The following is a 26,229-nucleotide window of genomic DNA, read 5'->3' on the forward strand; positions in this document are numbered from 1 at the left end:
GATGTCTATGGGCTGCGCTAACTACTCAACACTAGATGGGCCGTGAGCTCGTCCACCCATCTATGCAATAAATAAAAAGTGCCAGATGGATCTCAGTTTGTCTAAGTCTAAGTAATATCTGAACTCAGTTTTTCAGAGTGAGTCTGAGCGGCCCGGCTGCCGGCGGCGTAGCTTTACACGCAAAGGAAACCGATTACGTTATTTATGCTTGTAGCTCGCAACGGATCTTTACGACGCCAGCCGTATAACACAGATTGTAGCCCGAAGCCAGAGCGGTAATAACATCCAGGCTCAGCGCGAACACAAATCAACGTTCATTTACTCCACTAAGCATAAATACATAGCGATTTGTAACTCCTTATTTCATCAACCGACAAACTAACCTCGGGGAAATTATACTTGAACGAAATTCACAGAATCAAACAATTAATTTAAGGTTGCGCAGTGCAAGAGGGAAGACCCGGAGATCTGCAGCGCCAGAAGCCAGGCCGCTGTCCCTCGCTGTACATTAATTGAGAAAGGACATGCTAAGCATAAAAATAAATGCATAGAGCGAATGCTTAAAAAGCATGTGTCAATTCACATCGCGTAGAGGTGAAACCTGCGGAAATATTCAGCTCTATTATATCTCTTTTATATCTATTCTTTTGCAGGTAAATCTTATGGATCTACATGTTTGTCTCTTCTTGGTGTTTTTTTTTCGTTACAACGAGTTTCAAATGACAACGGCGGTAAAAAAGTTTTCACTTCGAAAATGTTCTTTCGAAACCAAAGACATATCCATAAAAAGTGAATCTCGTAATGACGGACCTCACTCCTTAATCTATCTAGTACAAACTCTGTCATACTGGATATTTCTCTCGCCAGTCAAATAGTCAAAACGACAACATTTAGATCACGAGACTCAAAGTGGACAATATCGTGCTTATAACCGATGTTAAGGAGAATTATATAACGTAATATTAAAACTTTTCATTTCGTACGAATCGGGTTTTTTCTATTTACGCGCAATTCTGGAAGGTCATGAATAATCATGAACCAATTGTCGGTGTCACGGTCGTCAATCAAAGCACGTGTCTTTGGTGTAGCGGAGAAAGTGAGGTAACTCCGTTCTACATTATTTCACAGTATTTTAATTGTAACCAATAGCATGCCAAGGAATCACGTCTCGCCTGGTTTTAATTGATGTCCGGAGTAGATAGTGAATCCGAAGTGAATGTCGTCACCCACCAGTTAGGGAGGAAGACGGGACATCAATACCATTGTAGAACGCTATTAAACCAAAATTTAAGAAAGGCTCGCGACAGAAATAACTACCATAATATATTTACAATAACATAATGAAAAGCTCTTCCCCTAGCGTATATTTGTACTCAACTATGGCCGCTGCAATAACTTAAACCAAATCCTACGATTGCTTACTGGTTAACATAGGTTGGATTGCGGTACAGGACCGTCGTGGCTACGATGCTCGGCCGTGACGAGTCCTAACAGGCGATGCTCGACTTCTGCAAATCCACCATTGGCGGCGGAAGGAGAGAGGGAGATCCCTTCTTTCCTCGAGGGGTCGGAGGAACGCGTTGGTCCAACTTCGGCACCTGTGAGGAGGCAGTCTCCTCCCGGTGATGGTAACGAGAGGACCAGAGGGGTTCGAGGCTGCGCCACACACTACTGTCACGCTAGCACGCTGGCACCAGGAGGATGAGACGGCGCGTCGGCGACTGCAATCTGTGGTGCGGTCCGCGTTGCCGTCGCTGGACATACTGTGTAAGAAGAGCAACCCGGTCGACAGTATATCAAATTCTGACCCGGCAGGCTGGTTTTGACCTAGGGGGTGTCTCGAAACACGGGACGGACGGGCGGCTGCACCAGAAAGACCGGCGTCATTGGTCGACTATGACCTCGACGACCCGTCGGTCGGGCGTCCCCGAAGTGGCGCCGCGAGTCTGGTTGTAATGTAGACCGCGGGAACCTCTTCGGGAGTTTTGACCCGTAGTCGTTTGAGTCGTTAAGGCCCTAAAATATCCTTGGGCCCGCGGTCTGCTCCCAACATCTGCAGACGTTCAAGCCCCACACACCTCGCGTGCCACCTAGGCGGGAATACCTCGTAAGAAGTGTGACCGAAAAAAAAAGGTTGGGTTGCGATAACACGGTAATGATTTTCTAAATTATATTAAACTAGGTCAGAAAAAAAATAGGTTGTCAAAAAAAAAAAAAAAACCTAGAATTGTTCAGTTACAGTCTATTTGTACCCGCAGCCGCCACGTCCGCGACAATGCACATTATACATATTTGTCCAGGCGTTCATTGCGATGCAAATTAGAAACACGACACCGATGTGCTACGTTTTAACGAAACGTGTGTTTTGTGACGCTCCCACAGGAACACGACCTGCAGCTAGCTGCTGACTACTCACTGCTGTCAGTAAGTTTGTTAAGCAGTTCAAGGTAAGGACGTACGGTAGGGTCGTGCGTTAGGGCTTGAAAGGTTATGTCCAATACAATTGAATCCAGCTCGGTGTTGCTGTAGTTAGCCCCCTAACTACTCGTACGTGCTAGGTCGAGGGTCGTGACCAACAAGTTGCCTAATTCTTTGTCTTGGTGCTTAATAATTATAATGTCTGTCTATATCTGTTTTGATGAAAGCTTTTTCAGCTTCGCTCTGAAGGCGGGCGAGCGTGGGCACAGCCCGGTGAAATGGGATTATCTAGCTCAAAGGCAGTTGTTTCGCGAATTGTATTTACTACCGGATCGGAATCGCAACTGCTGAGAAGAACCTGCGATTAACTTAGAGGGCTGTTGGTATCGGTTAAATTTAACATCGAACTTTTTGATAAGTTCAACGATGCACGATAGTACAATAAGCCACAATAATAGGATAATCGACGCTAGTAATAGACGTGCCGCCGACCGTGATAACACAAATGACTCATATATATAATACATATTGAATCTTCAGTATTCGCTATACAAGATCAGGCAGTAATTACGAAACAAATATAAAGAGATATTCTAAAGAAATTCTTCGATGGTAAGTGTCGCCTATGCCTAGCAAAAGACGAGTCCATAGAGCACATAATCTCGGGATGTTAAAAACTGGCCGGGACTTACTATGTGAACAGACATAACGACATAGGAAAGTATATTTGGTGGACAATAAGAAGAAAACACAATTATGAAATAGACCCGCTATGGTGGAAGGCGAATTTGACTCAACCTCGGATAAAAGAAAGCAGCTCCGCGAAGCTAATGTAGGAGATACCAGTGCAGACGGACGTTACAATAAAGCACAATAGAGCAGACATTAATATACATAGACAAGACAGAAAATAAAACCTACTTAATAGATCTAACTGTACCATCTGACTACAATATAGGACCAAAAGAACTGCAAAACTTAGTAAATACCACCCCTTAAAAGTAGAACTAACACGACTCTGGAATACACACACAGAAACCATCCCCATAGTAATAGGCGCAACAGGCGTAGTATACACACACACTTACACACTTACAGGCGTAGTAAAAAGTATACATAGATACATAAACAAACTGGAAGCAAATATAAACATACACATAATACAAAAACAAGCAGCCATACCCACATGCACAATAATAAGTAAAGTTTTGGGTAATAGAGTTTTCATAAATTCAAGGGAGTCCGAACCTCCTCTTCCCTGAAGGTTTCAGGGAGGGAACTAGGAACTAAACCGAGTCAAGAAAACGAGAGAAAACTCAATACTATACTATACTATACTAATATAATACAATACAATACAATATATAGTATTTTCTGCGTGCGCTAGTTGTAGACGCTGTACGCTTATTGTGTCGTACCAGGAGACATTAAACAAACCCACAACCAACCAACCAGCCTCGACCAACCCAGACCAGACAAGGGTACGCCATTTGCAGGAAGCCGAAATTATGAACGATCAATCTAATCCTAAGTTGAGCTAACAGCTAATACTACGCTCGTTCAAACGACATAATTATCCTCGTCCATATATCAGGAGAACGCAAGATTAATGAGCTCTATGGACCTGGGCTATCTCGAATAACAAGCCACGATCCGAGGGATTAGCGCTCGCGTCCTGACAAATTAATATTATATCTCTCGCCGCCATTTTGTTTACACAAATTGTGTTGCCAGGATATTTTAACGGAGCTACTAAAAATCTACTAGAAGAAATATGAAGAAATTTATTGAATACAATTCAACCAGGATAACAGTTTTATATATGAACAGTTCATATTAATCATATCCCTAATATTATGAGGCTATCAGAAAAACCCATGTTACTAGTTTGGAGCCTGGAGAGGTAATGAATGAGCAGTCTGCATAAAGGTGCTACGACACGGACGTGAATAAAACTAAAAATAATCTACAAAGTGTGTTATCCGAACGATATTTATTTAGTTCATAACGGTAAGTAATAAATTGTATAGCTTGTCATAAGGAAATGTCCTGTAAAGGCATCAAGATAAAGTTCGAAACGCTTGTTTCTCGAGTAACTTAATGTTTTCTAGGGAAAGCGGAAAAGATAACCCCTACAAATAGTTCTATGTAAAGCCTTAGATATTCCTGACGCGGTCAAAACCCATGTACCAATGTTTGTGATCAAATACATACGTTCTTAGCGAATATTCACGAATGACTTCCACGGTGAAGGAACAACATCGCGCAATAAAAGTCAAATCCGCAAAATTATAATTCGCGTAATTACTGATGGTAGGACCTCTTGTGAGTCCGCACGGGTAGGTACCACCACCCTGCCTATTTCTGCTGTGAAGCAGTAATGCGTTTCGGTTTGAAGGGGGGGGGCAGCCGTTGTAATCTATACTGAAACCTTGGAACTCATATCTCAAGGTGGGTGGTGGCGTTTACGTTGTTGATCTTTATGGACTCCGGTAACCCCTTAAAACCAGATGGGCCGTGAGCTCATCAACCCGTTTTAGCAATAAAAATTTAAAAATATTTTTTAGATAAACTTGATCAAAAAAAATCAAGAACGTTAATTTAATTTAAGGTTAAATTGATTTGTTTTAAATTAATTTAATTTAAGAAAGCTACTGATCATACGAACAATATGAATGTTATAGTGTGTGTGGGTGCTTCTGATCGTTAATGTATTATAACGGCTTATTACCTCCTACATCAGAATTTTAATGACAGTCAAAAAGGGTAAATAATTTTGTCGAAGTGCACGGATGGACAGTGGCGCCAAACTAAAATAAAGTTTAATAGAAGTTAAGCAAATGGCAACATTATTGATAATGTTTTAAGACCGGACTCAAGTGCTTTCTGATGCTGAACGACCCACGCCAACGGTCCAATAAACCGTTTGCATGAAGACCTTAGCGATACCGAAAATTAATTAGCGTCCTCCTGGGAGTATCTTTTCATCTCACGTACTTTTATATAATTGAATATGTTAATTAATAAGATCTTTTTTATAATCTAGACGACATGATCAAAATATATTGAATGGTCCGCGTCGGCTCGGCGTAGACTGCTCCTCTGGGCAACTTGGATCATCAGCTCAAGATCAGCATGCACTCTTTGGGCAAGTAATTTATCGAACACAAAACGTATTTACAAGTTTCCTGGATTTTTTACACAGAATCTGAAATTTCGTGTTTGCAAATAATACATTCATCGTAACTTGATATTTCCAAAAGAAATAATCTTGAGTAACAATCCACCTACCTTAACAAAACGCGTCCCGATAAATATTAAATAAATCTAAATTGATAAAGTGACAACCCTAAATTGTGAGTGAATTTCGATTTTTTTTTTAATTTCTTCTAATTTGATCTAATCAAATTAAATGAATAATAGAGTGGGTTTAGGCCCGTTTAATTCCTGGTGCCTTGCACAACCTGTCTAGTGTACCTACTATAGTTACGCGGAATCAATTAACTGCACGAACCTCGTGCGTCAATGGTCTTTATTAAAATTTTGTACCAATTGTCTCAACGGCATGGTACCTACCGGTCGAGACGGTTACAGCGGACTTTGTACATCATTTTCTTCGGAAAGTTAGATATATTTCTAACACGGTCTCCATAATCCGGTTTTTAGTATTAGAATGCTTGTCTTTACTATCGCAAAATGTTTCCAGCTTAATCAATTCATAAGCGAATTTATGAACATGTCATAGCTACGAACAGTAACGGTAAGTATTCTTGCTACTTTACATTTTTGTAATAAAATCATTATAGAATGAGAATAAACGTCAATAATTAAAATAAACATGCAGTCGACTGTACGAATAACTTTAATCCCGACATGATGACTGACTGAGTGACTACTGAGCTAGATACATTGAATGTTCTCAAGTCACTTGCTGAGATATTAAGGTTGTTTTTGTAGGTTTTAAAGCTTCAATATAATTTCAATGTAATTCTAATTCGGTTATCTACTGTTACAATAAAAGTCCTAAGGACATTAGTGTCGGGATCAGACCGATATTGAACAGATCCCGGGAGGAATTCGATTGAATCCCGGATATTTTTATTTGCACGTGAGCCGTACGTGACGTGACATATGTACGCAGTAACAGAACTTTACATGTGGCGCTTTCCCCTCTTGATACGTGATCGTAATAGATTTGTGTGTGCTCCTGACTGTTTTGTATAGATGGGTCCAGCTACAGTTCCAAATCTGACATTATCCAACTGTGGTGGGATCAGAGAATTGTTATTGAATATGAAGTTATTTTCTCAACGTCTCGTGCCAAATAGAAAACTTTTTCCAAATAGTAGGAGTCGTTTCCGAAGTGCACGAATTTATTTATACATATACCACATACGAGAATGACCCGGTTCACGATATCAGATAATGTCGGGTGTCACCTCGGGTCACGAAAGATTTCATTGCTCTGCTCTGCTCGCGCGTGAATTATTTTTGTACAAAAACATTATTGGGCCATCGCTTCTTCGAGAACAATATTCTCCGGGAAGACATGGAATATAGCTTGAAATAATAAAATAGCAATATGAATGTAGTTCAATTAACTTGCTACATACGTAGATGAGTTCAAGTTAGATCGAGCTATACTTAGTTTGTGCTTATTTCAAATACAATTATACAGCGCATGGCGTGTAGCGGCGGCGTGCTGACGCTCCTCGACTTTTATGCTGTCTTCAGTACTTTTGAGAACTGTTTCCGTTCCCCTGAAAACTATTTATATTTAATACTAAACTGCAGCAAACACTGTGGACTTATTATATTATAACACTCGCGTCGTACAGTCGCTCATTAAGACTCCGCTAATGCTAGGTGTGTGTTTAAATATCTAAATTATGGAAAATATAGATAAATATAGATTATGAGGTTAAATGTTAAAAAGGCTGAACTAGAGATAAAATCGTAAACTCGTTTATTAAAAATATATGATTCCTCAGTGCGAATAATCCTCCCCCCCTACCCTCCTCCCCTCCCCGCCGACGTCACGACTGCGTGATCGTGATCAGATAGATACCTGTTTCGAAAATACAAGTTTCTTCGATTAGGTTAAGTCTGAGGCATGTCGGGGAGACGACGCGACGTCCGCGCCCGGCTGTCCGGACTGCGTCCCAACTGTCAGTCCACTCACAACTGACGGCCCACACTAACTCTACGAGTAGGTATATGTATGTATTTACTTCTACCATATAATAATTAGCGAATGTAGTGAAGAGACATTTCGTCTTCCTTTAGATCTGTTTTCTTTGTATATTTGAAGCCGAGCCTACCCATCTTTGTAGGAAATACCCATGCCTCAAGGATATTATTCGTGCGCGATTCATGTGGACATGGGTTTGTCACCGTCGTCTGTGTTTCTTTGAAGCTCTTGACTGTGTGTGGTCATCACGGCGCAGAATACTATAGAATATGACAAATGTCATGCACATAGACACATCTCAAAATTAGGAAAATAACAAGTTGTTATTTCATAAAATGCCAACTCAGGGATAACCATATAATGGACTTTAAAAATGTGCCCGTTGTGGTATAGAACTGAGGTACCTACTTAGAACTCATACCTTAAGGTGGATGGCAGCATTGACGTTGTTGATGTCTATGGACTCCGTTAACCACTTAACATCAGATGGACTCCGAACTCATTCACCTACCTATCTAAGCAATAATAATAAATCAATCCCAATTCTCAGTTTACTATCCGGTATTCACACAGTGGTGCCTGTGGCTATACCCGCGTCGTTCGAGTACTTAACTTTAAATGAATAAGTGTCTGTGGGCACTGGCTCGGCTGTGCCCCTCTGGCAGCGCTCAAGAGCCTAAGTGACGGTAGCCACTCGTCATCAGGTGGGCCCAAATACTCGACGGCCTACGGAGCCAATAAAAAATATTAAAAGGGTATTTTGCCCATTTTAGACCTGAGCTTAGTTTCACATAGCTTACAGAAATTGCTAGAGGATTTTTTTAAAACTACCTTATATAAAATATATACAAAAATTAATGATAAATTAACAGCAACATCATTTTAGTGGTTATTTCTATATGTTATTAACTTATTTAAAAACGTAACACATACATGCGCGGGCTAAGACACGTCGCCGCGTCGGTACAGGTCGATGCCTAATGCCTTTAATCAAAGTGCGCAATAGTCGGTATACCGATGCTCCACATTTTATACGCATTAATAGAGAGTCGATTTATCGAGGGCTCGCGCTCAAAGGGTTAAATATTTAGTGTTGTTATAATTAATGATATTTGCTTTTAATCATTTCACAATAAATAATAATTTTATCCTGTTTAAACAGTATCTTTTATATAATAATAATAATAAACATTTATTACAAACATAAATTAGTTACAAAAAAATAACAAAAATAACGAGGCTTGGAAACGGCTACCGGCTCAGCAATGCGTAACAGTAACGAAACAATCAGTACTACGGCGCTGATCTTCCGCCGGCACCTGCCTGTGACGCGCACGCCAGCATCAGACCGACCCATCGTTATGCACTTGAGCTTGAGTTCAGCTAATTATTATTTTCTTTTTAAAATTGGAACACGTTATACTTATTAAGGAATCTAGATTTAAACAAACACAAGTAGATACACAATATTGTAAAATATAAATAAATAAAAACAAGAATAAAAAAAAAATGTTACAAAAAGGACAACAAAATGACATTATTAAATTAATTAAATAAAAATTGCAGTTGCAATGCACAATTATAGTACGGAATAATTATATTTGATATTAAATTTTTTATTATTATTATATGTATTAACATCATCTTCAGCGCTCTGGTGCCCACTGCTGGCCATAGGCCTCCCTTTTTATACCACGGCGTTTGATCGCCCGCCACTCCCGACCATGTCGCCTAAACTCAACTTAATAGTCAATAAAAGTTTTAGAGCCGGAAACTGCGTCAGTGTTACTTCTGCCAGAGCAAAGCTCTGAATCACGGTCCTAAGCTGCCTAAATACCTTTACTTTCAAAATTTACTTGTAAAAGAAACCCCATTGATTGCTTGCATTGTGTACTATTTTTTTTTTTTTTATTGCCTTTGTACGCATACTGGCATACGGCCCACCTGATGGTGAGTGGTTACAGTCGCCCATGGACTTCAGCAATGCCAGGAGCAGAGCCAAGCCGCTGCCTACCGCTACCCTACAATACGATACGATACGCTTGCGCCGTTGAGAAATTCAAACATTCAAACTATGTTGAATTTCATCAAGCCATAAAAATACCTGTGAAGAATATTAACCTCCACCGGGGGCACTCATTTAAGAAATAAATTTTCCTTATTAATCAATATGACAAAAAAAGGACATTCCGGTATGAAACGTATGAAAAACACTAAAAGTAACTTAACCATTTATTATACTCATTATATCAAATTAGTATACAAACCGGTTCGCTCTGATTACAAAAAATAACCATAAATTAATAAGGAACATAAAATATTATGAACGGACGACGCGTTATGACGAATATTTTGTACAACTAAAAAACAATTAAAATTGTGGACTATCTGCGTCTAACATACTACTTTGAAAAAACATGTTGCTATGTTAATGCTTAAACTTGTTTGTTCGTCCGTCTCGCGTTGGCGCTCGATCATCCGATTTAGTCGAAACTATGTCCTGCTGCGAGCAACCTGTGTAGCATGACAGGTAGACGGTAGACTTCAACAAGGCGATGCGGCACGATACCGCCACATCGTGCCTCCGCAGGCTGAGTTTCACGCCAGATCTTCTCAGCGGGTTGCAGTTCCGATCCGATACTAGATGCGGCCGCGAAATAATCGGCCTTGAACTGTTGAGTCTTCTTCGGAGACGCTCGGGCAGCAGTAAGAAAATCCCGCCCTTCCTGCCTAAGCCTGTGCTCGCCCACCTGTTCTGGTGTAACTGGAAAGGTCTCCGGGCCATCAGCAAAATCTCCCTCCCAAAAAAGAGGAAACTAAAAATGGTATAGGGTCCCGTAGAAAGTTCGGGGATGAAAGTCGAAATATATTATATACAATTCATTTCGCCTCCAAATCATGATACCCGATTGAAACCGAAAACGTCGCACATCACAACAACTAATCTACTGTTATCTAATTGTTATGTTATTGTTAAATAGCACATATTTACAAACGCTCCCACTGAATACTATAAGACTCAGAGGGAGACTGTTTGATTCACCAAATGACGTAAACAAAAAGTTTTAACTTGTTTTAAAAATGCATTATGTCTACCGATACACGTATGTACTCTTTTTTTAGTTCACCAACCTTTCTTTTGTAATCATTAATGGTATATATTTAATTCATATAGATAAGTCTATTGGCCCCCGAATCAGAAGTCATATGCGGACAAACCACACTTGGCCAAATTATCAAGTACAAGTATGTAGGTTACGGAACCCCGGCAAGAACTCAATCATTTGGTTTATTTAGATTTTTGGTGCGGTGCTATCTCCGTCTAAAGCGAATCGATTTTAATCCATTATTATACGCAAACAATACTACATTTGTATCACAGCCAGCTCTACGAAATTCATTCCTTACGCCATTACGAATATCACGTGCAATAAAAGGACATGCTCCTTTGAAACAATAATACTAAATGGCCTTAGAATCAGTGCAATGTTACAATAATAGGTTGAACAACAAAACCGTAATTGCAGTTTTGAACCCTGAACCGCGGGGCGCGCGAACCTATCAACGTATCACTCGTGCCATTACACAATCTAATTGTTTTCATTATGAGTTTCCATGGTCGTGATACAATGAGGTATATACTCATTACTTTGATTTCATTAATTTAGTAAAATAACTTGTATCAGCAAACATCTGAGTTTTAGTTAGAGTCTCCTACATTATATAGTGTCGGTAGTCATCATAATACACAAAGTACCTTACAGATGCCTATCGCTAACGAAATACGACAACAATTAAACCGTCGGTTTATCGTGCATTAACACACCCTCGGTGAAAAATCTTCCCTTTGTCGTTAACCTCCACAATACTATAATCACGATTTCAATATAATGATTAAAGATTGCGCTGAATCCACTAGTTCTTCGTCGACATAAACTGATGAAAAGGATGGAAAATTGGACAGTAAAACTACTTCCGATCAGTATAAGATGTATGAGAGTGGCCACCTAGGAACGCGACGCGGCGACGCCGCACCAGCAGAGCGGATATTCAAGTGTCTTTACCTCTGAATGTGCCCACGGTCCTTATCCCTGCGCCTGCGAGCGGTTGGTCCGGCCATTAATTTATACAACGCGGTTTATCTTAATGTTATTGTTTCCGAACAAATACCCGTTTTACTGTATATAAAAGGCAGTTTCAAATTTGATAGCATCGAGTGGGCCACGATGTAACTTCACTATGGAACCACGAAGGAGTGCAGGTGCCCGCGGTCCAGTGACGCCGCGGCGCTACGGGCTGATAGCGCTACTATAGATAGTTCAGTGGCGCAGCAGTATTGCCTCCCGCTGACCTTCACAAACCGGCTAGTTTCATGGTCGGAAATATTGTTTCTTGAATGTAGAATTGATTCCACTATTTGCATTTTATCATCGTACGATTCGCCGAAACTGGAACACTAGGAACAGTGCGCCCCCTCCACAGCTCGTTTCTAAAGATATTTTTTGCCATAAGATCTTTTTGATCCGACTGTAAAACGAAGACCCCTCCACGCAGTTTCCGTGTGCCATGACTCAAACAAAAGAAAAAAGGAAAAGAATTCAGAGCAGAAGGCAGCAGCTCAGTTGTTACTGAACCCCTAGCGACATTAATAAGCATTGGTGACTGCTCATCATTACTGGGTCGTATGCTAGTATATCTGTTAACTAATTTAAAAAATCGTGTCGGCGACATCATCTGCCCATCGACACTAATAAAACATGTGACGTCACAACTTAATATCCTCGATTGACCTCGGTAACCCATCATTTTGTAGCAAAAAATTGCCACACTCATTAATATGAGCGATCTTATTTATTTTTTACAAAGTTTCCACGTCAATGATACTTTACAAAAAAAACGTACTCATTTTTAGTGATAAATGGCGGCAGATTGTCGTTAGAACAATTCCGACCGAGTTGATTAACTGCGCGCTTAATAATTCCTGTTATTTAACTTGTTTTCGTGTGATTCTAAATTAAATTACACCCGTTTTAATGTTCATAAATATACGACTAGATACCATTCCTCACAACTAAGTGTTAACACTATAATCTACATTTATTTATTTACGACAAAGTTATTATTTCAGCAAGGTTCCAAAAAGTATGTATAAAATGATGCAGTCCGTGTGCAATAGTATGTATGGACACGGACTGTATTGTACTACTACTATCTACTCTAATCAACTGTAGATAAAATAAACCAACGTTGGGCCTGTTCTGGGATACGTGCCCCTTTTAGCCGGCGACTTTATATAGGTATTTATATTCAAATTCAAATTCAAATTCAAAATCATTTATTTCAACTTAGATGTCAGTATGACACACTTGTTGAATGTCAAAATACAAATAACAATGTTAACTCTACCACCGGTTCCAAAAAAAGCCACAGTCCTGAGAAGAACCGGCGAAACAAACTCAGCGGGCTTTCTTTTTTTTTTTTGTTTTTTCTCAAATATTTTCTTTTTTTTAAATAAATAGAAATATTCACAATAAAAGAAAAAAACAAGTCTAAAAAAATAATAATAATAATGAAAAATGAAAAGGCCAGGAGCGAGCGCCTCATTCCCACGTAGTGCCATCTAGTAAATAATCCTTAACTTTATAATATGCCTTGTTGCACAAACGTTCTTTAACAGTTTTCTTAAATCTATGAACAGGTAGTAGTTGAACGTTTAGTGGGATCTTGTTGAAAAGCTGTACACCCAGCCCCCTAAAAGAGTTGCTTATTTTCTTAATTCGAGCCGCCGGCAACGTATATTCTCATATGTGTATTTAGCGCTAGTTTAATATTTCGTTGGAAGCTCGGCCTCCGGTCCCAGGGTGGCGTGGATGCCGGTAGCCACATAGCATCAGGTGTTCTGTTTATAAACGAATACCCGACGTTACAATAGATCCATAAAAAGTACGCTACAAAGTTAGATTTTCATTAACTCTTCAAAGAACACCTTATAAGCTTCATCTCACAGAGAAAAGTCTCAAAGTTCAAGACAAGAAAAGCACAACTCTAACTACGTATATAATTGAAAACTTAAATGCAACATAAAGCATAGCTAAAGCTTACGCTTACTAAAGCTTACTATAATATAAGCTTACGCAGCCTTTTAAACATTTTACTAAGATCGTAACTGTGACAGAAAGCAGCCCGCCATGAGTTCGATGGCAGATCTTCTGTCAAGGACCGAGCGTCCATTTTTAAAGCGGCTAGTTTAGATGGTACATATTACTATAGTATTTGTATTTATTTATAAGACTGGCAAACGTAATAAATAAATAAATAAATAAGTGGGAACAAATCACGCACGGTCATCCGGCCATTAAGGGCACCAGAGACGTATATACGTACTTATATACGTTTAAATATATATGTTACCGACAATCGATATAATTCAGGTATTATATACAATACCTAGGTAATGTATAGAATACCTAAATATATATGTGCATTGTGCATGTTTATAAAAATATTATTTGGTTGAAATGTGGACACGGTATGCTACTGCGGAAAGCTTGTGTCGTATGCATGATCGACGAACTGTGAAGTCATAAGCCATTGAATCCATCCATCACTGACCAGTAGTACGCGCACACACGCACGCACACACACACGCGCATACGTACATGTACTAGTGTATGTATATACATACATTTAATAGCTCCTTCAGATAGCTCTCTTTAAATCTCCTTTTACGTTAATTTAAGCTCACAAAGCGGAGTCCACAGATCGTGCCACAGACCGGTACCGACTCGGGAGTGCCCTTTTAATAAAAGGAAACAACCATCTTTATTCTACACTACCTAGAACTAGTTACTGCGTTCATCCACAGTGCGTTTCCAAAGATCTCTTTTGCCACGTACCATCCGGCTCTGGAATGAGCCCTCCACGTTGTTTCTCGAGCTCTATGACATGTTCTTCTTGAAACCAGGCTTGTGTAGAGTACTTCACTGTAGGCAGCGGCTTGGTTCTGCCCCTGGCATTGCTAATGTCTATGAGCGACGGTAACCACTCACCACCAGGTGGACCGTATGCTCGTCTGCCTACAAAGGACAACAAACAAACCGGAATGAGTACAGCTCGTCGCCGCACCGAATACGGCGTACATTTATGCATATAGTTGCATAAGCATAAGAGGTCGGAAGCCGAGCGGGCGCCGACCGCGACCACCAGATCCGCGGGGTGAAGGTCCTGGTGGCGGATGGATCTTGTAAGCTTGGTCGTAAATTATAATGTAATCCGTGGCGTTGCGAAATGTAGCATTCCGCGTCCATAAAAACAATTTGTATTAAAATGAATTCGTTGACAAACTCGTTTCCTCGCAGAATGTTGCCGTTATCAGAATTATTTAAAATCTATATGTTTTTTTGTCCCGTCTGTTTCCCCAAAAATTGTGTTTCAATGGCAGCGGCTTGCTAATGTTGATTTTATTTAATTAATATTAGTGTAGACGAAGTCAAGACCCGCCGGGTGCAGGGCGGACAGCATGCCTTGAGGCTTGAGATCAAACTCGACTGTACTACCTACATACTATACACATGTATAAAAATATGTACACTTACGTACATCTGAATTAGTACATTTTCTATAAAATTATATCCAAGCTGAAAGATTATCAAGAGTTCGTCGTCATTCGGAGATCTTTAGACATTCATATATTATATACATACATACATACATACATATGATACCCGTCCGGGCATAGCTGGAATAGACCCTTGGACTGCCAGCGAATAAGTAGAGAAAAAAATATTGCAGAATTCAAACGACAATAGTCTAAAAGTCGTGTTCGTAGTTAGGCGCCGCGCGCTGCACGTGCTCCCGATAAGTTTGGCGGCCGAATGCACTTATCTAAACGCAGCTTCCTCTCGCAAATTATTATGTAATAACGGTAATCTATTAATAAACATAACTTTCTGTAATCCCTACACTCGCTGGACAGCTAGCCAACTCCCTGTTGCTCGTTCGCTCGCTCGGTCAGGCGTGCTCACTACGCGGGTGCTCAGCACGTATACACTAAACACAACTGGACAGGTGAAAGATAATCGGAAATTTTCGCGCAAAGGCCGTAGTACAGCAGGGGGTTGGCGTCTGTCCCCTCGGGCTCACGAGACCGCCTACTACCAGTAATTACACAAATCATAATTTTTGCGGGTTTGATTTTTACGTACGATGTTATTCCTTCAGCGTGGAAGCTATTCTTAAACATTTATTAATTAAAAAAATTGGTAATTGCCGGTGGAATTCGAACACCGGCAGTCGCATCGCTAGACACGTCATCTTTTAAGCCACGACGACTTAAGAGAATTCTCCGTGAAGCTAGCACCGAGTGCCCCGCCCTAGTGCTAAGCGGCCACTGAAGCCAACAGCATACAATATTCGCGGGCCTGGCTGCTGATCTTGGAAGTTGAGGTCGTAGTTTGAGCTACATTACAATTACGACTATTCTTAGTATATCGAGAGGCCCAAGGTCACATGACATACTATATCACGTGGCCGTAATTTTCCAATTTCAACTAAGATCTAGCAATAATAGAACCGCAATGTCTTCGCTTTAGTCCAAGTAGCAGTCCGCGCGCGACTCCGACGCACTCGTCTGTGTGGAAATTAGACAACATTCAAATTGCCCAAGCCCGAGACCCTGTCCGTGAGCAAACAGGTTGATGTTTGAAAGGTTACATCGACTGCAAAACTTGATTTTAGTTTTTATTCAGCAAAAAATATAAAACGCAGCTGTGGTTTTTTTTAAATAAGTAAATGTGACTCGAACATTCGTTATGAAGCAATAATGATTGTTGGTTGTTGTTTTGTGTTCTGCAGCGGTCTGCACATTGAACAAGCCAAGCTGGAACTATACCCAGCTCACGAGTTACACGAACACATGCGAAAATCAAAATCAAATTATTATTTTTATTGCTTAGATGGGTGGACGAGCTCACAGCCCACCTGGTGTTAAGTGGTTACTGGAGCCCATAGACATCCACAACGTAAATGCGCCACCCCATTTTCAATTTTTATTTTTTATTTTTAACTAAGTAAGCTTTTACTGACACGTCCATGTCGTCATACCCTTACCACCGATGCGGAACGCAGTTTCACCACTAACAAGGATCGGCATGAAACTCGATTTTTTTGATACAGAAACTGACTTCTACCAGGAGCTTTACTCCGACCCGCGCCACAGCCGCCTCAGCGTCTGCGGGGGCGACGAGGATTGTACTGCAAGCACATTAGCCCGCCGAGTCAACTCATTACATATCATTATTATTGTGAGGGAGATAGTAACAGTTGTGATCTTACACTCGAAGCGTATACAATAATTAATTGATGAAACCTTTTAAAGTCTCCCCGGGTCGCTGAGTTGATGACGTTGAAGCGTATTTTTGATTAATTTAATAACATTTCGCATTTGTTTTTTTTTTAAATGATAACCGAATCTTGACTCGTTCCGCGATATAAGCTCGCGTTTGTTTCACTGAAACCGATTATAGTTTTCAGAGTCAGAGACGAAATCTATTGATTGTTCATTTTCGTTCCAATATCAAGTTTTCTATTACATTATGTACCCGGCTCGACAACTGATAAACGACCGTCATTCCGCAGCCGGGTCGCAGCCGGGTCGCAGCCGGGCCGGCTCCTGAGTCGGTATATCACCGTAATCGGTTAATTCATCAGTTCTTTTAATTTTATTTTTTGGTAAACTTTTCTGTATTAGCCTGACTTTCGAGATTATGTACCTGAGACTAATTTTCGGTACTAACCCATACTTTTAATTGCATTACGTTGATAAAAAGGGCCAGAGCAATGTTCGTTAATGCAGATCCAATTGCAGATCAAATAATATATATTTTATTTAAATTTGAACAGACTAACATTATTTTATTATAGATTAACTCACAGACAAGGTAGGTACAACTTAGAACCGGTGATATTTCACCCACTTTAAAATGATTTCTATTCGGCACATGACTCCAACTGATGTCGGGCGCCATCACACGACTTCGTCCGAAGGTCACCAGAGCTCAATGTGCAGATATGCTTTAATAGTACTACTAGCCTGCGAGTGCGTACTAGACACGAGCCTAGAGATATCATCAGATCGGTGCCAATCAGATACAGCGTGAACCCCGACTACAAATTCGCGTACAATTTAGACTTAATATATAAAACTACAGTGGTTTTTACAGATGTTCCGTTATAACTATTGAACCGTGCATCCGATTGACTTGAAACTTGGTATCCATGTAGAAAATACATGTACTGAATGGATAGGCTAATATTTATATGAGTGTTGGACTCGCTACACCAGTTGCGGGGGCGTTAATGATGAGAATCTTTGTGGGGGTGAGAAATAATAATGTTAATTTTAAATGCCCAGCGAAGCGGACGGGTACAGCTAGTAAATTATTTTATTTTATTTTTTAATTATTTATTACACTTCATGTAAAATTTACATTGACGGACTTAATGCCTAAGGCATTCTCTACCAGTCAACCAAAGGTAGTGCAGAGTGGATAGTGGTAGGTGCAATGAAATTTATATTAAGTTACAAAAAGTATATACATACATAATAATATATACATATATACATACATACATACATACATATAATAGTTTAAATCAATATAAACAATCCAGGAAAGAAAACAAAACTGCAATGAAATAATGAAGAGATATTCCTGCAAGTGATACGTCGGGTCCTGTGCACACTTTACGACATTCCAAGGCGACACTATACGAGTAGGTGCGCAATGCTTGAACCGTGCTGTAATCCTCCCTAAGCGGCTGTAAGTTTTAAAGTCAGTTCGGTTTTTTTTTATTGTACTGTTTTCCCGTTGGTAATATTATGCCGATTACGTTTAGAATCCTGTATTAATTACGATTAAATTTATTTTTATCGTAAATAAATGAATCATCATACCTTGCCAACAAAGGATTCATTTAAAATTAGTAAATATGAATAACTATGCAATTTTACTAGCCGTCCGCCATGTCGCTGACAATATAAATACGATGCTAGCAGAATGTCAACTTTCAGCCCTCGTGATCTTACAGAAAACTATCTCGAACCTATGTGCTCTCGCAACAGAGACACGCGTGTGACCGCCACGCCACACGCCACACCTAATTGTTCAAAAACACTCGATTTATGAATTATGTAGAAATTAGAATGTACGTTTATTATGACATTTAACAGTTAATATTACAATTTTCAAGAAAGTGCTAACAAGAATAATTTTATAGAGAATCCTTTGGGCGAGAACGCTTGTGATATTGCCAATGTCTAACCCGGTCATCAATATTCGTCAAATTGGCGCTTTAGCTTACTAATTACCAACTTTTTGTTTCAATACTTCTTTTTTGTGTTAGAATTACACCAATTTCGAATTTTAGTTAATAGTCTTAAATTTAGGAGAATTTTAAAATTTTAATCAAATCTAATTACAATTTTTACAGATGACTTAATTCATAAAAATATTATTGTCGAAGAGAGCGTCAGTTTTAGTCTCTTTAAGCGGGTAAAATTATTGAATAGTGAAACTCACCTGAAGAAACTACAGGTAGACAACAGTTCACCACTACCGGCCACTACTGCACCGGACACACACTCACACACAGTACTTGCTACACATTCACGATCCGCGGAATCTTCTGAAAACGCAGCGTACTCAGGCGGCAGGCGTGCTGTAAAGTTAGTCGCGTAGTGTGGGACGCGCTACGCCAGCTCGGCGGGCGCGGCGTGATTGGCGCGCCGACTGCCGACCGACACGACACGACTCCACACCTCGGCTACGTACCATCCCCACTCTGCTCAGACTCTAATGCATTGTCGGAGATTTTTAAATGTTACGCTTAAAATAAATTACTAATAATAACAAACCAGATATAAATACACCGCGGCCCGCAGGTCCGAGTCTGGGCCCTCAGCGCGTTTACTTCAGCCGCTTGGAGACTGCTAATAACTCATTACTCACATTGTGCAGGAACTTAGTCGCGTGCAGACAGCCTGCCTTCGTGCCTACCTCGAACCATAAGGCTCTACAATAAAATAATTTCTCCTGAAGTGTCCGCGGTGTAGTGGGCAAGAGGCCCGACGTACAGCATAACTTGTATCAGTGCCAGGATCTAGATCTTGGTGCGACTACAAAACTCTCGTAATATGTTAACGAACGAACAAATTCCACGATTAGAGAATAACATCGCGCTATAAAATAAAAGCCGAAGCCGAAAGTAAATCGGCCTCACGACTAATCGCGTTGGAGCGCTCTATCCCTCCGCACCGGCACCCTTAGGACTTTAAACGACAACCAACATAAAATAGAACAAAACCCGCCATACATACATAAACACCAAGCAAGCAAAATTCATAAACGTGGACGTTGACGTCTAAGTCAACATTGTGGTTATTGTTAATCGAGTGTCCTACACACTCCAAGCCGTTACTCTCCGGCTCCCACGGAAACCCACAAAGAGTCTGTTCGCAATTTCATTTTATTTTAAGGAAATTACTAATTACTGTGTAAAATTAATGAACAATATCTGATGTCAAAGTTTATCTTCAAAAACGGTATGAGATATTGAGATTGAACACCAAAATGTCTGACGAAATGGAAATTTAGACTACAACCCTTACAGTAAGGATGCTGTGTTCAGAGATGGATGAGCTCACAGCGCTCTTACTGTCGAGCTAGCACAACTAGCAGCGTGGCACTAGACACGAGGTACTAGACCACGCAGGTATCACTTGTGGCTGGGACTGCGTGCATTATGATGCGTATATTATGATGTGCAGCGACAACGAGGCAGAAGTATCCCATTGAGTTTTCCATTTCTCAACTAACATTGTGAAATAATACTCATTAATTACAACTGCTACTAATTGACTAAATTCTTTTATCAACAAAAACGTGCTATTTAAAAACTATTAATTGAAACAGCACTGAAATAACTTATCAATATTTTTCATTATCAAGGGCTATAATTTGATAGAATAATTTAAACATTTTACATTACAAAATGGATCTACAATGTGTGTTATTAATGATCATAATGATAGTTAATAACTTTCAAAACAATAAGTTGATTGGCGTACACATAATATCGATAGACGTGCTCGCGACCCACCTTTCGGTAAGCCATCGTGGACGTCGCCACCCAACTGCTGAAACCCGTCCTTAAGTCAAAAGTTCGACAATGACTATCTATCATATAGTCCTACCAAAACGCAAGGTTCTGTTGCGGCTACACCTAGGCAAAGTGATATGTAGTTCAATTCGCGCTCAGAAACTGTTCCAAAAAACATTTTGCTAAATTTCGTAACACAATGCCATCCCTGCTTCGGCGTGGATATAATTTGCGAACAGACGTTCGGTATTTGGTTCGGAGCTGCGCTACTCTCATACTTACAAAAAATAAGCGTTCTGATCTATATATAGGTATATAATATAATGTTTAATAGAATGTATAAACAGACAGACTTTTGTCTACACATAAGTACCGTTTTCTAGACTGTGCGTCGAACGATTTCCTTTTTGTTTGTGTTTTATTTCATGTCTGTCATATTTTTTTGGGATAATTTTAATTTTAAATTTGTGTATAGACGTACACATACACGTAAATGCGCGTGAATCACAAAATGAAGAGAGAACGGGAAATCTTAAGTATCCGTGATTATGGTCGCGCTGCGTCACTGGGCCAGAACAGCGGTGCACACAACCCAACGAAACAAAAAATTAAAAAACTAAAATGAAATCCATTAAGATCTGTGAAAGGAGTAGAAAATTTGAAACTTAATGCGGCCGGTACTTAACGCGAGCAAATTTTGAACGTCCGAGTGCTCATTGAGAAATTTCGCGAGTTTAACAAGCCTCTGGTGCTATGCTTTATAGAATAAGCGAAGGCGTTTGACTGTGTTCGGTGGAGTCGCATGTTTGATGTGTTAATTGATATGGGCGTTCCTTCTCATTTCACACTACTGATACGGAATCTGTACCTTGATGGCTCTTGCTTCGTGAAACTGGATAATCGAAGATCTAAACCCTTCCATACAGAACGTGGAGTGCGTCAGGGCTGCATTCTGTCACCCAAATTATTTAATATCTACGGCGAATATATAATGAGAAGAGCACTTGAAGGCTGGAATGGCGGTATTTCCGTGGGCGGTGAAACACTCACGAACCTGAGATACGCTGACGACACTACCATGCTTGCATCAGATGAGGAGGAAATGGCAATTCTGCTGAACCGTGTGGAAGAAGAAAGTGCTAAACTCGGTCTTAAAAACAACCACTCCAAGACCAAAATAATGATAATAGATAGAGCGCAACTTCTTCCACGTTCTGATGCACTGAGTGGCTACGAGAAAGTAGCGGAATTCATATATCTTGGGTCGCAAATAACATCCGAGGGTGGCTGCATGGGGGAGATACGCCGAAGATCCGGAATGGCTAAAAGTGCGATGGCCAATCTCAGGAAGATATGGAAAAATCGTAGCATCCGATATAAAACCAAAGTGCGCTTGGTGCGGGCACTGATCTTTCCCATATTCCTCTACGGGGCGGAGACATGGTGCATAAAAAGCCGGGATATCAAAAAGATCGATGCCTTTGAAAAGTGGGTGTGGCGGAGGATGCTGCGAATACCGTGGACTGCCATGCGAACAAACGAGTCCATTCTAAGGCAGCTAGACATCCGAAAAAGGCTCTCTTCCATCTGCCGGGAACGTGTTATGAGTTTCTTCGGACACATCATGCGGTCTCCCAAACATGAATTAGAGAAGCTCATAATTACGGGTCGAATAGAAGGTAAGCGCGCCGTGGGCAGAACACCAGCCAGATGGTCAGATCTAGCAAGAGAAGCACTCGGTGGTAGTCTGTACCATGCAGTCCATGCCACCCATGATCGGGCGCATTGGAAGTACGTCGCATGTGGTCGCGATCCTCAGTAGTGAGGGAACGATATAGAAGAGAAGAGCGGCCGGTAAATTAAAATAGACCGCATCCAGTTGCGACCAGACATGCGACTCCCAGGTGTTCAATAACGGATACGCCGCAGACAGCTATCCTGGCGTCTAACAGCACAAAGTGATTAGTAATTGTTCAACAACGCGAACGTTCCTCCGCCCTCGTTGTCTTGCTCTTACCCTAGGGGATGTGTGAGATCTTATGAGAAGATCAAGAGGGAACTTGACTTCTGTAGCCCTAAAAGCACAGAAACATTACTTCTGGCCAAATATAATATATTATGTGCAGGGGATCACCTGTTCAAAATAAAACGTTCAAGCATGACGCTGTGCTGTCAATCTGTGAGAGCCCAAGTAATCTGCGACTGTCCTGCCACCGCGGCACCGCGGTAGCGCGGTACGGCATCGGTAGGCAGCGGCTTGGCTCTGCCCTTGGCATTGCTGAAGTCCGTGGGCGACGGTAACCACTCACCATCAGGTGGGCCGTATGCTCGTCTGCCTACAAGGGCAATAAAAAAAACCCTTCCAAACTATAATATTATTACATTACATTTTATATTCATTTTATGATTCTTAAAGAATTTATGTGATTTGCAATAAAACTTAGTTCTAATTTTATTGAACAATATTATACTGTGTCATTGCTAACATCATGTTTTCTGTTCCTTCTTTTTCGTTATTGGTTAACAATTATATTATGATATTAGGTTCGAAAGTGACTTCCTTTCATTTCCACTGTAGGACACCTCATGAATTTATTAACTATTGTGACTGTTCGTAAGACGTAGATACGTCTGCGAGAATGTAGCGATCATGATGAAACAGCAAAACAACTTTATAGATATAAGACAATAAAACAAAATACGATACTAAAAAGAACTGCTCGTAAAATATTGTGTTAATAATGTGAAATGGCTTAGTGCGGCTACGGTTGGATTAGGCATTTGTTTTGTGGCAACATCTATCTGAAGAGAGGTTCCCCTCTCTTGATCAACAACTAAAAAAGCTTCTAGTGTTGGATCATGTAGTATTCGTTTGTGCACTACATGAGTGCAATTAATGAGATTCTTCACAACAGAGTGCAAAAGCTCCCACGTATCTAGTATGTGTGGCTGTGTGGCTGGAGTCCCGTGTGACACTACCGTGTACCCTCAAAGACACTCGCGGGTGCGACGCGTGGGAACAGTGCAGCGTGTTCGGATCTCTTCCTCAGGTAACTAGATTGAATTTGAAGGTAATGTAAACTACAATTAATAGCCTCTGTTGATATATTTTTAATAGTAGTAGGACCTCTTGTGAGCCCGCACGGGTAGGTACCACCACCCTGCCTATTTCTGCCGTGAAGCAGTAATACGTTTCGGTTTGAAGGGTGGGGCAGCCGTGGTAACTATACTGAGACTTTAGAACTCATATCTCATGGTGGGTGGCGGCATTTACGTTATAAATGTCTATGGGTTCCGGTGACCATTTAGCACCAGATGGGCTGTGAGCTCGTCCACCCATAAAACAATACATTTCTGACATTGCTGACGTGCATGGGCGACGGTAACCACTCACCATCAGGTGGACCGTACGCTCGACTGCCTACAGGGGCAATAAAAAAGGAGCTATAACAATACATCCGTATTTACAGCCTCTCTGCCGACGCTTGAAATATTATTTTACTAAATGTTTCTTTAAGAAAATGATACGGCACAGACACGGTTGCCCTCAAAATGCGGGTTCCCTCGTCGACTTTATTAGTTAATGACCCGTGTGAATACTTCTCCTCTAACATAAACTGATATATATCAAGGGAACTTCATAAACTTTGGGATAAAAAGGAATTTTTGAAACCTTGTATATTTAATATAAATAATGTATGAAATGTATAATATATAATAGATATATTGGGACTAGCCTGCGGGATCGGGACATCGGCATACTTGCATCGCGTGATGTGATTACGGCGGGCGAACTATCGTTTAGACCATGACGACCTCATAAGTTGGTGAATGTGCTAGAGTGTACCGTTACAGGCCTGTTAATAAGTGGTTTGGTATGTTCGTAATGACGTAGGCAATAGTTGCACCTACGCTACTTGTTTCTCTATCAGTTACAAGGATCCTTACACTTCAATCACTTCAATACCAAACAGTTAAAATCTATTTTCAAACACAAATATTTTTTTGTTTAAAAATAGAATCAATTGTAGTACGCTCTCAAATCTTGGAATCGTTCCAGTGGCTACAATGAGAACGTTCATAATTAAATAAAAACATTGTGCACAAGAACTTTAATGGAAAAATTGAATCGAACATTTCTCATCGGTTTTTATGAGCGGGTCGGCCACCGGCGCGCGGCTCCGAGTCGACCAGACACCACACCACACTACACCAGCACCCTGTGTTTGTATGATCTGACCATAGTTGCATATGTTGTTATTCTATATAGGTTGATTCGTACGCCGCATGGTGAGGAAAGTAGAAATAAAATCTAATTACTTTAAGGATTAAAGCAGATTGCAGAAAGTGCGTGACACATGCGTCCCACGTGAGCATTTTTTTCTCCAGCTTAGCTTATATAAAAACTGGCAATATTGTAACTAATAAGCAAAGCCGAGAAGGCCAGTAAGTATCTGGTAACACCATCTGCCCTCAAACGGGCATGCGACGGTAACCACTCACCTTCAGGTGGGCCGTATGCTCGTCTGCTTACAAGGGCAATAATAAAAAAATAAAAAAAAGGAACTGAAGGAATCTCTGGGTCTGCGGAGGGACTTCGGTTCCCTCTGCATTTTGTACCGTATGTTCCATGGGGAGTGCTCTGAGGAATTGTTTGAAATGCTCGCCTCATCTCTTTTTTATCATCGCACCTCCCGCCATCGGAGCAGAGTTCATCCTGCATCCATGCTGCGATCATCGACAGTGCGTTTCCAGAGGTATTTTTTGCCACGTGCCGTCCGGCTATGGAATGAGCTCCCCTCCACGGTGTTTCCCGAGCGCTATGACATGTCTTTCTTCAAACGAGGCTTGTAGAGAGTATTAAGCGGTAGGCAGCGGCTTGGCTCTGCCCCTGGCATTGCTGAAGTCCATGGGCGACAGTGACCACTCACCATCAAGTGGGCCGTGTGCTCGTCTGCCTACAAAGGCAAAGGTACACACAATGTCCCATGTGGACATACCCATGGGGTACAACCTCTGCTGAGGGTGTAACGCCGGACACAGTACGAGATCGTACGGTCAGTACCGGGACACCCGCGCCCGCCCCCAGCAAGGTTATCTTTGGGTACACTCTCGTCTATTATGGTAATTATCTGAAACTGATTTTAGCCGCGAATTTATTTACGAAACTTTGCTTGACTATTCATATTTTGTAAATATCGTTATTTTATGGTTTATTTTGTTACTAGCGACTAGGAACTGTAATGTATTATTGATCTGAATATGGTCCTCACAGTAAAAAGACAATAAAAAAAGAACGTAATAAACAAAAAATCTAATCTTTCCTCTTCTTATATTAGTGGTTAACTATTTTGGCGATAATGGCTTACAAATAAAATATAGATACATGCTGACACGGGCTATTTTTATAGGACTATTTAAGATAAACATTTCCATTTTATATTATATACATACATACATAC

At 40.6% G+C, this 26,229-nt stretch overlaps 1 protein-coding gene across 3 annotated transcripts in view; it reads right to left on the bottom strand.

The window, feature by feature from the left end:
* The window catches only part of FMRFaR (FMRFamide receptor), a 123,172-nt gene extending 103,749 nt beyond the window's left edge, over positions 1-19,423 (bottom strand). For 2 of the 3 annotated variants that reach the window (XM_089732739.1, XM_089732738.1), the window contains exon 1: positions 19,189-19,415. The gene's annotated coding sequence lies outside the window, so the exon portion shown is untranslated. Of the gene's footprint in view, positions 1-19,188 lie in introns of all 3 variants that reach the window. The other variant, XM_028183811.2, reaches the window with a different exon arrangement.
* Positions 19,424-26,229: the final 6,806 nt, after the last annotated feature.

This window comes from Bombyx mandarina, chromosome 15, assembly GCF_030267445.1.
Source record: "Bombyx mandarina strain Sakado chromosome 15, ASM3026744v2".
Classification (NCBI taxonomy): domain Eukaryota; kingdom Metazoa; phylum Arthropoda; class Insecta; order Lepidoptera; family Bombycidae; genus Bombyx; species Bombyx mandarina.